The sequence below is a fragment of the Bombus bifarius genome, unplaced genomic scaffold (assembly GCF_011952205.1).
Source record: "Bombus bifarius isolate JDL3187 unplaced genomic scaffold, Bbif_JDL3187 scf7180000008192, whole genome shotgun sequence".
Lineage (NCBI taxonomy): Eukaryota > Metazoa > Arthropoda > Insecta > Hymenoptera > Apidae > Bombus > Bombus bifarius.
This window is the reverse complement of record NW_022884500.1, coordinates 204118-217828: the sequence shown is the minus strand read 5'-3', so window position 1 is coordinate 217828 and position 13711 is coordinate 204118. Positions and strand designations below refer to the sequence as shown.

General features: G+C 41.5%; 1 long non-coding RNA gene across 1 annotated transcript; it reads right to left on the bottom strand.

The window, feature by feature from the left end:
* Window positions 1-11859: 11859 nt before the first annotated feature.
* On the bottom strand, window positions 11860-12234 carry LOC117209708. Its single transcript, XR_004487967.1, has 2 exons — window positions 12130-12234; window positions 11860-12048 (listed from the first exon to the last, which is right to left on the bottom strand). It is a non-coding gene; the product is annotated as an uncharacterized LOC117209708 (long non-coding RNA).
* Between the last annotated feature and the right edge of the window lie 1477 nt (window positions 12235-13711).

The following is a 13711-nucleotide window of genomic DNA, read 5'->3' as shown; positions in this document are numbered from 1 at the left end:
ATACAAAAATGTCCCATAATTTTTCGATCCGGTCGTGGATTGAGGTCGCGACCCTCCACCATGTGATCGGATCATACATATCTCGACTTTATCAGATTTTTATTGGCTCATTTTTGGCTCCATATGCTTGAAATTATTTCTGCTATCAGTTAGACTATATTTCCGTATACTGTATTTTTTTAGCTGCTGTTATTGAAAATTGGGGCTGTAGCGATTTTTCCTAAAAAATTTATTTTGGCTCCTAATTGGAGTAGAAGGAAAAATTTTCTTTTATTTCATAGAGAAACGTTAACTTTTCAATGGCCCACGTGGAAATTCAAACCGATTACATTTGCAGAAGTTATTGCATTTATTTATGACAAAAAATGGTATGCAAATTTTGCCATCATTTTTGAAAAGTTTACCATTACAAAATTGATTGGTTTCAAGTTGTACATGATAGTGCAATTCTTCAAGAATAGATGAAGCCACCGCTAATTGCTGTGTACATTCCGAAAATTGTATAAATTAAGACACACAGTTTTAGTTACTAAATACTTTTTGCGAAAACTAATAAATATTTGGGGATTTGAATTTTACGCTTCTTAAGAGTAAAAAACTACACTCTCACGTAGTTTTAACTTTATGTATTCAAGTTGATATGCATAATTGACAATTAAAAATAGGACGATATTGAGTGACATTTGTTCATTTACGGCCGCATGACATTGAGACATCATGCGGCTGTTGTCCTTTCTGGGTCCTATCGGACCCTTCTATGAAGAATGCTATCTCTTGTTTCAAAGTTACTACGCAGCGATTATTTCTAAGGGACACCCTCCCCCCCAAGGTTCGGTTTCTTCGTCGCTTGTTCGCGCTATTTCTATCTACGATTATTCACAAGCTACAATCACCCAGTAATTTTTGGAGGGGGGATTACGGTTAAAGTAGTCAACATGCCCAATGCAAGTTTTTTTTATATCGGAACCCGAACAAATGATCTTATAAGAGAAATTCTTATGGAGGATATTACAAAGGCCATCCAGAGTTTAGTCTCTGGCGTTTAGAACTATCGAAAAGCTTCCTTTTGTCCCGTATTCCGTCTAATATAGCCTTTAATATTGGGTCTACCCCACTACTAGTTGAAGCGGTGTTAACAGTCTCGATTTTATCTTCTCGTGGCGTTGCCAATATTATATTGGTTGTACTGTCTGTGCTATTTGTGTTTGATAAAGGAATCCAGAGCTCGCTCACCTCGATCGTTTAGCCCGTAGGAAAGGTTCTGTCGCGGTGTTCCTTTGTCGAAACGTCAAGAGTGTTTGCTCTGTTGCAGTAGTCTGCTGATCCTCAATCTTCAAAGTTGACCGTGGCCCGAAATGCGTAATTTCGTTTATTTGAAGCTGATGGATCCTGGCAGGATCGCCAAAATGTCACGTAAACTTGAGGGTTAGGTGATAAAACAAGAAGGTTGAGTCGTAACACAATTACTGTCTTTATTTTCTAACTAACTTTATTTACTAACACAGCACAGGTTTACAATAATCGAAACTGATCGGAGAGATGTTCACTATTTGTAGGCTTAGTATTTTTCTATCTAGGTGTTCTCGTCTCATTACGGAGGAAAGCTCGGTGTGGGTGTGCCCTTTTTAATTAACAACGCGGATTCGCTGTTCGCACCTTTCGTTAGGAAAAGTGAGGGTAACGATCCACGATGCTTCATCATGATCCACGAGTGTTTTTAATGTTGATGACTCACCGAGATGTAATGTCTTGTTGGTATCTTCCTCACGTAATCCTCGTAGCAGATCCCGATCGTTTGATGCCCATTTGCGGATATTTAGGCCGGCTAGCTTGAGTAGTTTCGTTAGGTCATTTCTCACTGATAGGGCTTCGTCCTTCGTATCGGCTCCAGTCAACGCATCGTCGACGTAAAAGTCTCGCTGCAGGATCTGCGCTGCTATCGGAAATCGAGGTCCCTCGTCCTCTGCCAATTGCTTAAGACATCGAATGGCTAGATACGGGGCTGCGGATAGACCGAATGTTACGGTATTGAGTCTGTAAGTTTCGATCTCTCCGTTATCGGCACGCCGCAAAATCTTTTGATAAGTACGATCTTCTGGACGTATGATGAATTGCCGATACATTTTTTCGATATCGCCGGTAAGGACATATTGAAATGACCGGAATCTCAATAATATGTTTCTCAAGTCCTCTTATAATTTCCGACCAGTATGAAGGGCATCGTTTAATGAAACTCCAGTGGTACTTGATGCTGATCCGTCGAATACAATCCGGAGTTTAGTGGTGGCGCTCGACTCCTTGATCACGCCGTGATGTGGTAGATAATACCCATGGTCGGCGGAGTGATCCGTGTTGATCTTCGTCATGTGACCCAAGTCTAAATATTCTTGGATCACCGTACTTTACGCGGTTTCATACTGTTTATCGCGTTGGAATCGACGATGAAGAGAGGCGAGCCTGCTCATTGCAGCGGCCTTCGATGACCCTAGTGAGGAAAGTTTTTCGTTGAATGGTAATGCAACGACGTATCTGTCTTCCTTGGTTCGTCGGATATGGTTTCGGAAATGTTCCTCACATTGTCGTTCAGATTCCGGAAGATGAGTAGTGGCCGGTCCCTCGTCGATCTCCCAAAACCGCGCGAGATCCGCTTGCAAAGCAGTTGTGGTTGCGTGGAACGTATTTATCGCGGTTTGGGACGTTGGACTCCCCCCAATTACCAAACTGAACCGTGTTTTTTGCAAACGCAGTTCAGGCTCGTCTGGCTGCGTCAAATTGACTTGTCCGATGCACAGCGACGCAAGTGTTGACCCTGAACTAAGCAAGACATCAATCGGGGCTGGACAGTGGAATTGTGGATCGGCTAATTGGATATTTCTGGGTAATCCCAGACTCGAGGGATCTATGGGTTCACTTGGAATGAAGGTCGATATGGCCGGGATAACAAGGAACCTTAATGTTTGCTTATACGTGCTGTCCGTCGACGTGATTGTGGCCGTGGTATTATATCATTTTGCGATAGCGTTTAGATTGTCGAGGGCTCCGATTGGGACTGCACATCTCCTTTGCTTTATACCGAGGGAATTTGCGAGATTTTCGGCCATGAAGTTCATACTCGACCCAGTGTCGAGTAAAGATCGGGCTCGGATTCATTGTGCCTGTTTATTCAAAACCTTGATCTGTGCCGTGACCAACAGATCATGATGCAGAGAGGTGTGTGAAGATGTGTTTGTTAAACCGACCCCTTTTGCTGTCGTTGTTTCATATAGTCAATGCTTTCCGGATTGCTGCGGATTAGACGATGAGCTCGTTTCGGTGCCTTTGATTCGTGATGATCGAGATTGGTGTTGCGAAGTTTTCCAACTCTTAGTGGCTGACGAATACTATTTCCGAGCAGGTTCCGAACGTCTCGATTGATGCGAGGAACGCGATGTCGGCGATCCAGATGGAGCTCGTATGTGAAAGGCTCGTTCGTTCGACGAAAGATCGTTCGACGAAAGACCGTTCGACGACCGACTGTTTACCGACCGACCGCTCCACGAAATTGTCTGTGTTTGTTCTCGATGTAGGTAGGTATGGTGTCGCTGCTCGCAGATATGACACGAACTCGCTGTACACTGTATCGTCGAATGTCCTCTGCCTAGACAGTTTGTACATAGTGATGCCCTTTTTACGAATTGAACTTGTTTTGTAGCCGATTTGGCTTTGAAGACCTTACAATCTCTGAGCTCGTAGGGTCTGTTGCAGGTCGGACACGCCAGCGTCCTGCTGGTTGTGGTAAAGATTCGCCCGTGAGGTATGGTTTTTCGGTGACGAGTGCGTGGATAGGAATCTCCTTTCATCGTTGGTGTTGGAGTGCTCGTCTGATCGCCGTTTGCCCTTGTTTGTAAGAAGTTCATCAAATGGGTATAATCGAATAGTCGTTGTTCGGCAACGTGCGATGCCATTGGCGTACGGTGGACTGTGGTAACTTTGAGGCGATCAGGTCGCATATCACGGTATTCGACGTTAGCGGATCACCTAATTTCTCTAACGCTTTCAAATTTATCTTGACCATTTCGATGAGGTCTTCTACGGCTTCGGGCGTTTCTTTCGCCATCTTGGGATAGTGGAGGAGTGCATGCCAGTGACGGGTGCATAGTTGATGATGGCAGTTAAATCTGTCGAGCAGAATGGTGATGGCGATAGAATAGTTAGAATCCGTGACTTCCAAGGACTGGGTGGTTCGCGCAGACTTTCCAGTCAAGGCTGATCGGAGGTGATAGAATTTTTGGAATGATGACAGTTGTTCATTTCGATGTATCGTGGACGAGAAGGAACCGTAAAATGACTGTCAATTCTCGAGGGTGCCACCAAAGGTAGGTATCCGAATCTCCGGTAGTTTAAGCGAAGCAGACTCGCGACCGGCGGCTGCTTCGCCGTTTGTCGATTGTGACGGCGTAGTTAGTCGTATGTTGTTTAATTGATTAGTTACTCGGAGCTCTAATTTTTCGTACTCGTCTGCTATTTCCAAGCCGCGCGCGGTCTCCTCCTCATCTAGACTTATAATCTCGTTTTGAATGGCGCGGAATTCCGTCTCATATGTTTCCAGACGATTTTTAATTTGGATTAACTCGTTCTCTTGCGGACAGCCGGCTTGTTCGATTTCGTCCAGCTTTTTTGATAGGCGTGTAAAATGGCTGGTACAGTGGCCCCGGCGTCGACGCAAGGCGGTCAGTATGGCAGACCCATAGAGTATGGCAGACCCATAGAACACCGGATGACAAACGCAAACTAAACAACGCAACTAGAAAGCTATCCAAAACCATAAAAAATTATAAAAACGACTGTTTCCAAAAATACCTTGCCAGCCTATCCCCCACAGCCGACTCCAACTACTCACTATGGAAAGGCTCCAGGAAACTCACACGCTCCCCACAAATAATCCCACCAATCCGCCGTCCGCAAGGTAGATGGGCGCGAAGCCCTATAGGAAAAGCCGACCTGTTTGCTAAATACTTGTCTAAAGTATTCAAACCCCATTCCCCCATAGCTGCCGCGGACGTTACTGAATACTTGCACACCCCCTTCCAAATGTCCCCTCCTATCGAACCCTTCTCCTCTGCAGAGACTATAGAAACAATCAGTCGCCTCAACCCCAAGAAAGCAGCAGGACACTACCTAATAGGCAATAAAGCAATCAAGGAACTTCCCACAAAAGGGATAGCACTCATCACATCGATTTTTAATGCTATCCTTCGCCTGGAACACTATCCTAAGGCCTGGAAAATCTCATTGATTACCCTCATCCCTAAACCCGGTAAACCGATATACGAAACCAGCTCCTATCGCCCAATCAGTCTTTTACCTACCCTGTCCAAACTATTCGAGAAGATGCTCACGAACCGACTCCTTCCAATCCTAGAGAACTTGAAAACACTCCCAGATCACCAATTCGGCTTCCGAAAACATCATTCTACAGTAGAGCAAATCCACCGATTAACTCATACGATCAGCCAAACACTCGAAAAGAAAAAATATTGCTCAGCGGTTTTCCTAGACATCCAACAGGCATTCGACAAAGTATGGCATGAAGGGCTACTATACAAGCTTAAAAAGATCCTACCTCACCCCTACTACTCCATCCTAAAATCTTACCTAACCAATAGACAATTCATGGTTAAATGCCTAGACGCCACTTCCGCAACATTCCCAATAGAAGCCGGCATACCCCAAGGTAGTGTCCTCGGACCCCTACTGTACTCCATCTACACTGCCGACCTACCTACATCAAACGATATAACAATAGCGACATTTGCAGACGACACAGCGCTATTAGCTACCCACGCAGACCCGGTAATAGCCTCATCCACTCTCCAGCGAAGCCTCGACTCCATGGAAAAGTGGTTTCACAAATGGGGCTTTAAAGTCAACGAAAAGAAATCCTCACATGTAGCCTTCACGCTCCGAAAACAAACCTGCCCCCAGGTCACCATCAACAATGCAACAGTTCCTAGTAGGGACACAGTCCGATACCTGGGCATGACCCTGGACAGGAGACTAACGTGGAAGAAACACATCTCAGATAAAACGAAGCAACTAAAGGACAAACTAAAAAAATTCTATTGGCTCACGGGCCGACGCTCCAAACTAAACATACAGAATAAAATTACCCTCTACAAGACCGTAATAAAACCTGTCTGGACCTACGGAATCCAACTATGGGGAACAGCAAGTAACTCCAACATTGAAATACTCCAACGCTTCCAATCGAAAACGCCAAGATCCCTAATTGATGCACCTTGGTATGTTACCAACGAAACAATACACCGCGACCTCAAGATACTCACAGTCAAAGAGGAAATAGCAAAATATAGCGACAGTTATAGCAAAAGTGTCAACAAACTCTGAAACCCCCTAATCACTGGACTACTTGATACGACGGATCAGATTCGCAGGCTGAAGAGGCACTACCCGCTAGACCTAAACGCTAGATTCATTTAGTTATTCAAATTAAGCATATGCACTTACTTATAATACTTATAAATTATACTTATCTATAATAAGCATTAACTTATTATAAATAAACAGCCATGTCACTGCGCCACGCCACAAAAATTACTGAAAATTCTCAACGCGAGAATTGATTGTAATTTCAACAAATAAATAAAAAAAAAGGAGAGCTATAGAATTACTCAATGCCTTTGTTAGACGGAGGGTACGTCCCGTTGACCGCGGCTACGTTCGGTGATTGATTGTCGCCTTGAGTCCAAGCTCATTGTCATAAATCTCAAACAAATACAATTGGGTAGAATGACGGCAAATCGCTTAATTACAACTGTAGATTTTAATTACAATGTTTTTATGGATTTTCCCGAAGTTTCAGAGGGAAGGCGCCGGTGTCCTCTTATCTCCGACATATAAATCGTCGACAATGAGTTAGCGTATAGAGACGCGATACACTGGCACAATATTCTTTGAGGATAGAGCAAGGCTCTTATAATTGAATTTAGTGTGTTAGTAGACGTAGCACTGTAGGATACTTAATAGAGGAGGTGAATGTTCGACAGTACCGAGAACCGACTTAGATGGTTGACGTGAATCACGCTCCTCTAGTGTTGTGCCTAGACTTAGACGTTAGGCGTTAGATTTTGTACTGACTTGTTGCTCTTATGCTAATACGGAAGAAAGTTCGGTGTGGATGTTCCCCTTTGCATGAAGAGCGCGGATTCGTTGTTTACACTTTTCGTTAGGAAAAGTGAGGGTAACGATCCGCGATGTCGATTGGTCATGATCTACGCTGATGCTTGAAGGGATGAGTAGGAAGCCTCCTACCAACTTGGCTCGTGGGTGACCCTGTTCATGAGAAAAACCAGCCTTTTTGTTAGACAAATATTCGGTTTTTCCCAGTAGGTGACTACCCACTTTCTCCGTGTTTTTAAGTGCGCCTAATAAACCCAAGGACCTCTCTAAAAAACCAGATGTGCTTCGAAAATATTTTTTGGCTTAAGAAATTCTTCAGAACAAACGGATTGGCTGAAGACACATGTTGATACAATACAGTGAAAGTGAAAGGCTATGGTGGGACTTTAGGTTTATTGAGGGTCGGAGTGACGTTACGCAGGCCGTTGGCTGTCCGGTCGCGAGGGCTGGAATGCAGATGTTTTAGGCGACGTAACACTAAACTCACCCGAACTAACTCGCAAGACCAAAACCCACACTCTAAAAAAAAGCTTGCAAAATTAGGAACCACGCTCTGCTACCATGTTAAGGTATAATAAATTAATTGCTTTATTTGCACACAACATCGATACATCTGAATACCTCGATACCCTTCTTACACGCACGCTTGTTGTCAAACTACTACTACGACTACTACTACTACTACGACTATTCTAGATGCTTCTAACATCTATCAACAGTCTTTTGTCTTAACTAAGACTTGAACATCCTCTGACGCTTACACACACATTCACATGTACATTGTAAATGTATCACCTACCTAACAAAAGTAAAACATTTGAAAATAATTTCAATAAATGCTAACTCAATAATTTCAAACCAAAAAAAGATACAGTATGTTAACCCTAATAAATAAAGAAACCCCCGACATCGCACTTATCTCAGATACAAAATTAAACAAAAGACATAAAGTACACTTCAAAAACTACTCTATGATAAGACACGACAGACCGAACGCTAGCCAAGGAGGAGGAATGGCAATCCTCATAAAAAACCCTCTGAAGTTCAAAACAATACAAAACGACAAAGCAACAAGTTTCAAAATCCTAGAAACAACGATCATAAAAATAAAAATAAGCAATAAGGAAAATTTATTCATCACTGCAGCCTACGTAACCTACGGAAACCAGAAAGAATTTAACGACAAATTTAACAATCTCTTTGAATTTTTACAGCTCGACGAACAGGAAAACTACTATATAACAGCTGGCGACCTTAATACAAAACATACAAGCTGGAAAAACGAACTAAAGAACACGAGAAGAAACTTCCTTAGAAACTGGCTAGACAATAAAAGCATACACTACAAAACAAACCTTTACAGCTCCGAGCTACCCTCTTATTCAAAGGAGGCTCATACCTGGCCATATACCTAGCAGACGCGCGACTAAAATTCCAAAATTTACGATCAAATAACACTCTCAAAACCCTAGATTATGACAGCGACCATAACGCCATAGCATTTCAGATAAATAAGAATACATCTGACTTTCTAACACCTGAAACACAGACCGAAACACCCAGGTTAAATTACAAAAGGACAGACTGGAGAACGTTCCAAAATCTACTCGAACACAACTGCGACCTAAAAATCTACAATAACGTCAACCTAACAAACAGACAAATCGACTCATTCATAGACGAAATAGAAAAACACATACAAATCGCTCTTCAAGAATCCATACCAAACTTAAAAGAAAAAAATTCTTGCGAGCCCTATATCAACAATAAAATAAAAAAATTACAACGAGACAAAAGCTACATACCATCCGAATTAAACAATATAATATACAACTATTCTTGCGATAAAAGGAAATACTTAGAATTCCTAAAGTACCTGCTATACAAAATAAAATCGCAACTGAAACAAGAATTCGCAAACTCTATAAATCAATATTGGACAAACAAAATAAAAAATATCTCCAAAAAAGACTCTGCTAGCATGTTCCCGCATATAAATCAAATTTTCAGACCAAAAGAACAAAACTCCATCCCGCCTCTGAAACTGCCCCCAGAAGAAGCCTCCCTCATCCAAGAAGCAGGTATAGCGATACACAACACCAACAAAGACACCGAGGATAACTTCGTAATATCTAAAACAACGGAAAAACTAGACATTATCGGCACCCACTTTTCCAAAACACACACACAAAACGACCACATGGGTCGAGAACAACTGAACAGATTTATTATCGCCGAAACAAACAAACTCAAAAATAAAATAGAAGACATAGCGCTAAACAAAACAGTCTGCACATTCTCAAACGAAAACACCTCGAACACCCCCAAATAACCAGAACCAGAAACAAACTACTTTACAAATTCCACCAACTAAGTATAATCTTCTTCAAAATAAACAACTAAGAATATTCCGGCTTCAATGGCATACCAAACATTTGCTGAAACGCTTATCTGACAAACTAAAATGGTACTACACAGTACTATTCAACAATGCGCTAAATAACACGTATTTCCCCAGAAAATGCAAAAAAGCCAAATTAATAGCCATTACAAAAAAAAAAAAAAAATAAAGGCGGTTCATCACCTGCAAACCTACGACTTATAAGCCTTCTTCCCAACATAAGCAAAATATTCGAAATAGTCATAAGCAACCCCCTAGCCTCCTTCTGCGCAAAAAATAATGTAATCCCAAGATATCAATTCGGCTTCCGGCACAAACAATCCACAATCCACGCAATAAATAAACTAACGTCGGACATCTGCTGGGCGTTAAACGCAAAGCAACGAGTAGCCGCCTGCTTAATAGACCTCGAAAAAGCTTTCGACACAGTCTGGATCCCAGGTCTTATATACAAAATGATTAAGAAAAACTTTCCATAATATTTAATTAAAATAGTCTGGGACATGATCACAAGCAGAACATTCGTAATGACCGAAAGTTCACACACATCAAGCAAAGAATTCTCCATAGAAAACAGTCTACAACAAGTAAATTCTCGGCTACTTTTCAGTGTTTACAACAGCGACGTACTAAATCCCTTTAATCTCAATACATCTACCCATAAACGCTCCACAGCCTTCGTAGATGACCTAATCATCTACGTAACAGGCCGCAAAACCAGAACAATAAGAACAGAACTCCAAGAACATTTTGACAAAATTAACGATTACTATTATACATGGAAACTAAAAATTAATGCAAGCAAATACGAAACCATACTGTTTAGACCCAAGTCAAGTGAAATCGGTCCAATAGAAAGAGAACACCGTAAAAAATTTCAACTAAGAGAAAAAGCAAACGAAGGCGAGCTCATACCACACAAAAACTGCGTAAAATATCTAGGTATAAATATAGACGAAAAATTAAACTACAAACAGCACATCGAAATTCAACTCCCCAAAGCCAGCAAAATATTCTGGGAAACAAAAAGATTATTCTACTCCAAACACCTCAACGGTAAAGTAAAAATGCTGTGCTACCAAGCACTAATTAGACCGATCATAATCTACGGCTGCCCAATGTGGTAAAAAAATTTGCATATTAGAAAGAAAATGCATCAGGGCTTGCCTGAGCACATACAGATCCGAACACAGCGTATTCAAAAAATATGTAAAAAACGAAACAATATACGACCTAGCCAACATTCACCGCATCGACTGTCACATCTTAAAACTAACAAGAAACCAGTACGCGCAAGCTGCAAAGATAAAAGAAAATAATTTAATCTTCGGTTTCTTATTTCCAAACGATTCATATTACAAAAATATACTGACAACAGGTTACATCCCCCCCGAAACATTTTTATTCCTAGACGAAAGAAACTATCTCTAAGACCAAAATAATATCCCAATAATCTACTATATAAAAAGAAAAATACGAATTAGAACAATACTCTGCGAGAAAAACTTAAATGAACAGACCGTAGACACAAAGTGGAGATACAACATGGCCCTTCCCCAAAAAGACACAGAAGACAATCACAGATAAAACATAAAAAAATATTGGTGAATACCGAAACCATAATAAAAAAAAAAATAACAAGAGAAAGAGCCTCAAAACGACAACGCTCAAATCTCCTACCATGTAAAATAGTGTAAATATTGTAAACATTGTATATATTGTAAATAATTCTACAGGACACCTCTCTCTTTCCCTCCCCGTCCACCCTCTCCGACCCCTTCCCAAAATCCCACAGCCCCTCCGAAACCAAATAGACTGTCCTGTTTTTACGACCAGGTTTTCAGGACAGAGATAGAAAGAAGAAAACAATATCGTATATAAGCACCGCTCTACAGTGACTTAAATATAATTTATATATTGCAAAGCTAAAAAAATGTAATTCCGACACACAAAATATTGTATGGCTATATCGTACTGTCATGTATCGGTACTTTTACCTAAACCATCCCACAACCGAAGTTCATTGTTTATTGTGAACAACATACCAATGTAACACTAATCTACTGGTCAATAAACATTGTAAAAAAAAAAGGGTCTTAGGTTACAAACGTTCGGGACCCGGGTTCGAATCCCGGCGACCGGAATCCGATTTTTCTTTTACGCATCAAAAACGGAAGAAAATCAGCAGTACCCCATCAGCGACATCTACAGCCAGCATCTACAATTATCACGGACAACACATACACCTCACTTTAGAGATTAGAACCCTCATATCGTGCTTACCTACGCATAATCGACCAATTATACGACATCTTGCAACTGACGCGTGAATTACAGGTATGGTTTCAGCTAATTCTGCCTCAAATTCACTGTAATTAACAATAATATTTGTTTTATGAATTATAGAAACATAATACGTGTTATGTCAACGCATGTTGACAATGCAAGGTTATGAAATTGTCAAGTTGCTGGTAAAAATTATTGTATTGCACAACATAAGTTTAAGTATGGTTGAAGATAAAGTGATAATGACTCATTCTTATTGATACCTATAAAAATTCTCGGAACTACCGATTGCTACCAGACAATAAGAATTTGTTAACCTGGAAAACACTCCAACTTCGTTGTTATTTTCAAACTGTACACGTACCGCCTATAAATTTACTATTAACGTATTGTGATTTCAACGAAAATTTTGAAACTGCTATGTTAGATTTTAATCAGTGTTTAAAGTATCCGCCGCGGTATACACGCTAACCTGTATTTCACACTTCACATGGTAACACGAGGTTTATCACACGACTGGATAAACATGTGAAAAAAAGTTGCCCGTTCACATGGGTCGAGCCATTGTCTGCCTTCTTGCGATAGAACATTGTAACTAGCTACTTTCGAAATTTATCATGAGCTTCCTGTTCTATGTAGCAACTTGTATACGTAATTGCATGTAATCGTTTGAAATCGTCCACGTCTCTTAAAATACAGATTGTGTTATTTTCGTATATGAAATTGAGGTGAAACTAAACACGAATTGCTTCGCCAAAAACATTACCAAGTTACTAAACAAAGCATATTTTTTCTAGGACAACTTAATCATCATTATACCAGATAAATGTTACTTATGTTTGCTTAATAACAATGATACATGTAGTAACTTGTGGATTCTTAGAGTAAGGACAAGTGATTGCTGGTAGAGTTTAAAGTTTAAGGTATTTTAATAAGTGATATTCGATAACAAAAGGACAGACTACGATATCTTCGCACGCCGACTCACACTCCGCGTCCGCTCAACTCGCACTCTGCTTCTCGACTGACTCTCGGGCCGTTGTAGCACTCTATTGTCTATTGCTGGGCCCACCGCACACGTGTTCTACAGACGCTCGTAGCCAGGGTCACGTAGGTCTTTTCGGCTATTTACCTATTTACCTGAAGGACCCGGTAATGCATTGATAGAGCCGACAGCGCCTCGGCTCTCGCGACATTGTCTGTAGTTAGCTCGACGTTTCTTGGGCCCTTCTTCCCGATACTACACTCGGCCATCCTGCAGTAACATCTGCCCTCAGATGTTATGTTCGCTCTCGCTATCGTCGGATGCGTCATCTTCAAATCTCGGCCTTAACGACCGTAGCCATCTGCCCCGCCGACCACATGCACGTATCAGCGACTTCCTCGAACGACTCGAACCATCGTTCGACATTTTCACCTCTGTTGCCACTAAACGACTCTAATGCATCTTCGACGTCTCTAAAACTCAGTGTCGAACCAACACATGCCCTTCGACAACATTCGCCACGGTCCTGATACACCCTTCGCGTACCTCTCTTGTATCCTCTGGCGTTTTTTCTGTCATCTTCATCCTCACTTTCGTCGTCGCTTTCTTCTTCCGACTCATCGTCGTCATCCTCCGGGTCGTCTCCTCGTGCACCATGCTCCCGTTCTACACGTAACGCAGCAAGCAGTCGCTCTACCAGCTCGCGTTTTCTGCCCGCTAGTCTCAGCCGTCGTCTTCTCAGTTCGTCTTTTAGTTCAGATGTTCGCATCTGAACCACCTGCTCGTCGGTCAATCCTGCTTCTCCTGTATCGTAGTCAACCATTGTTCTCAAATACCACTTTCACGAATAAACCGTCACT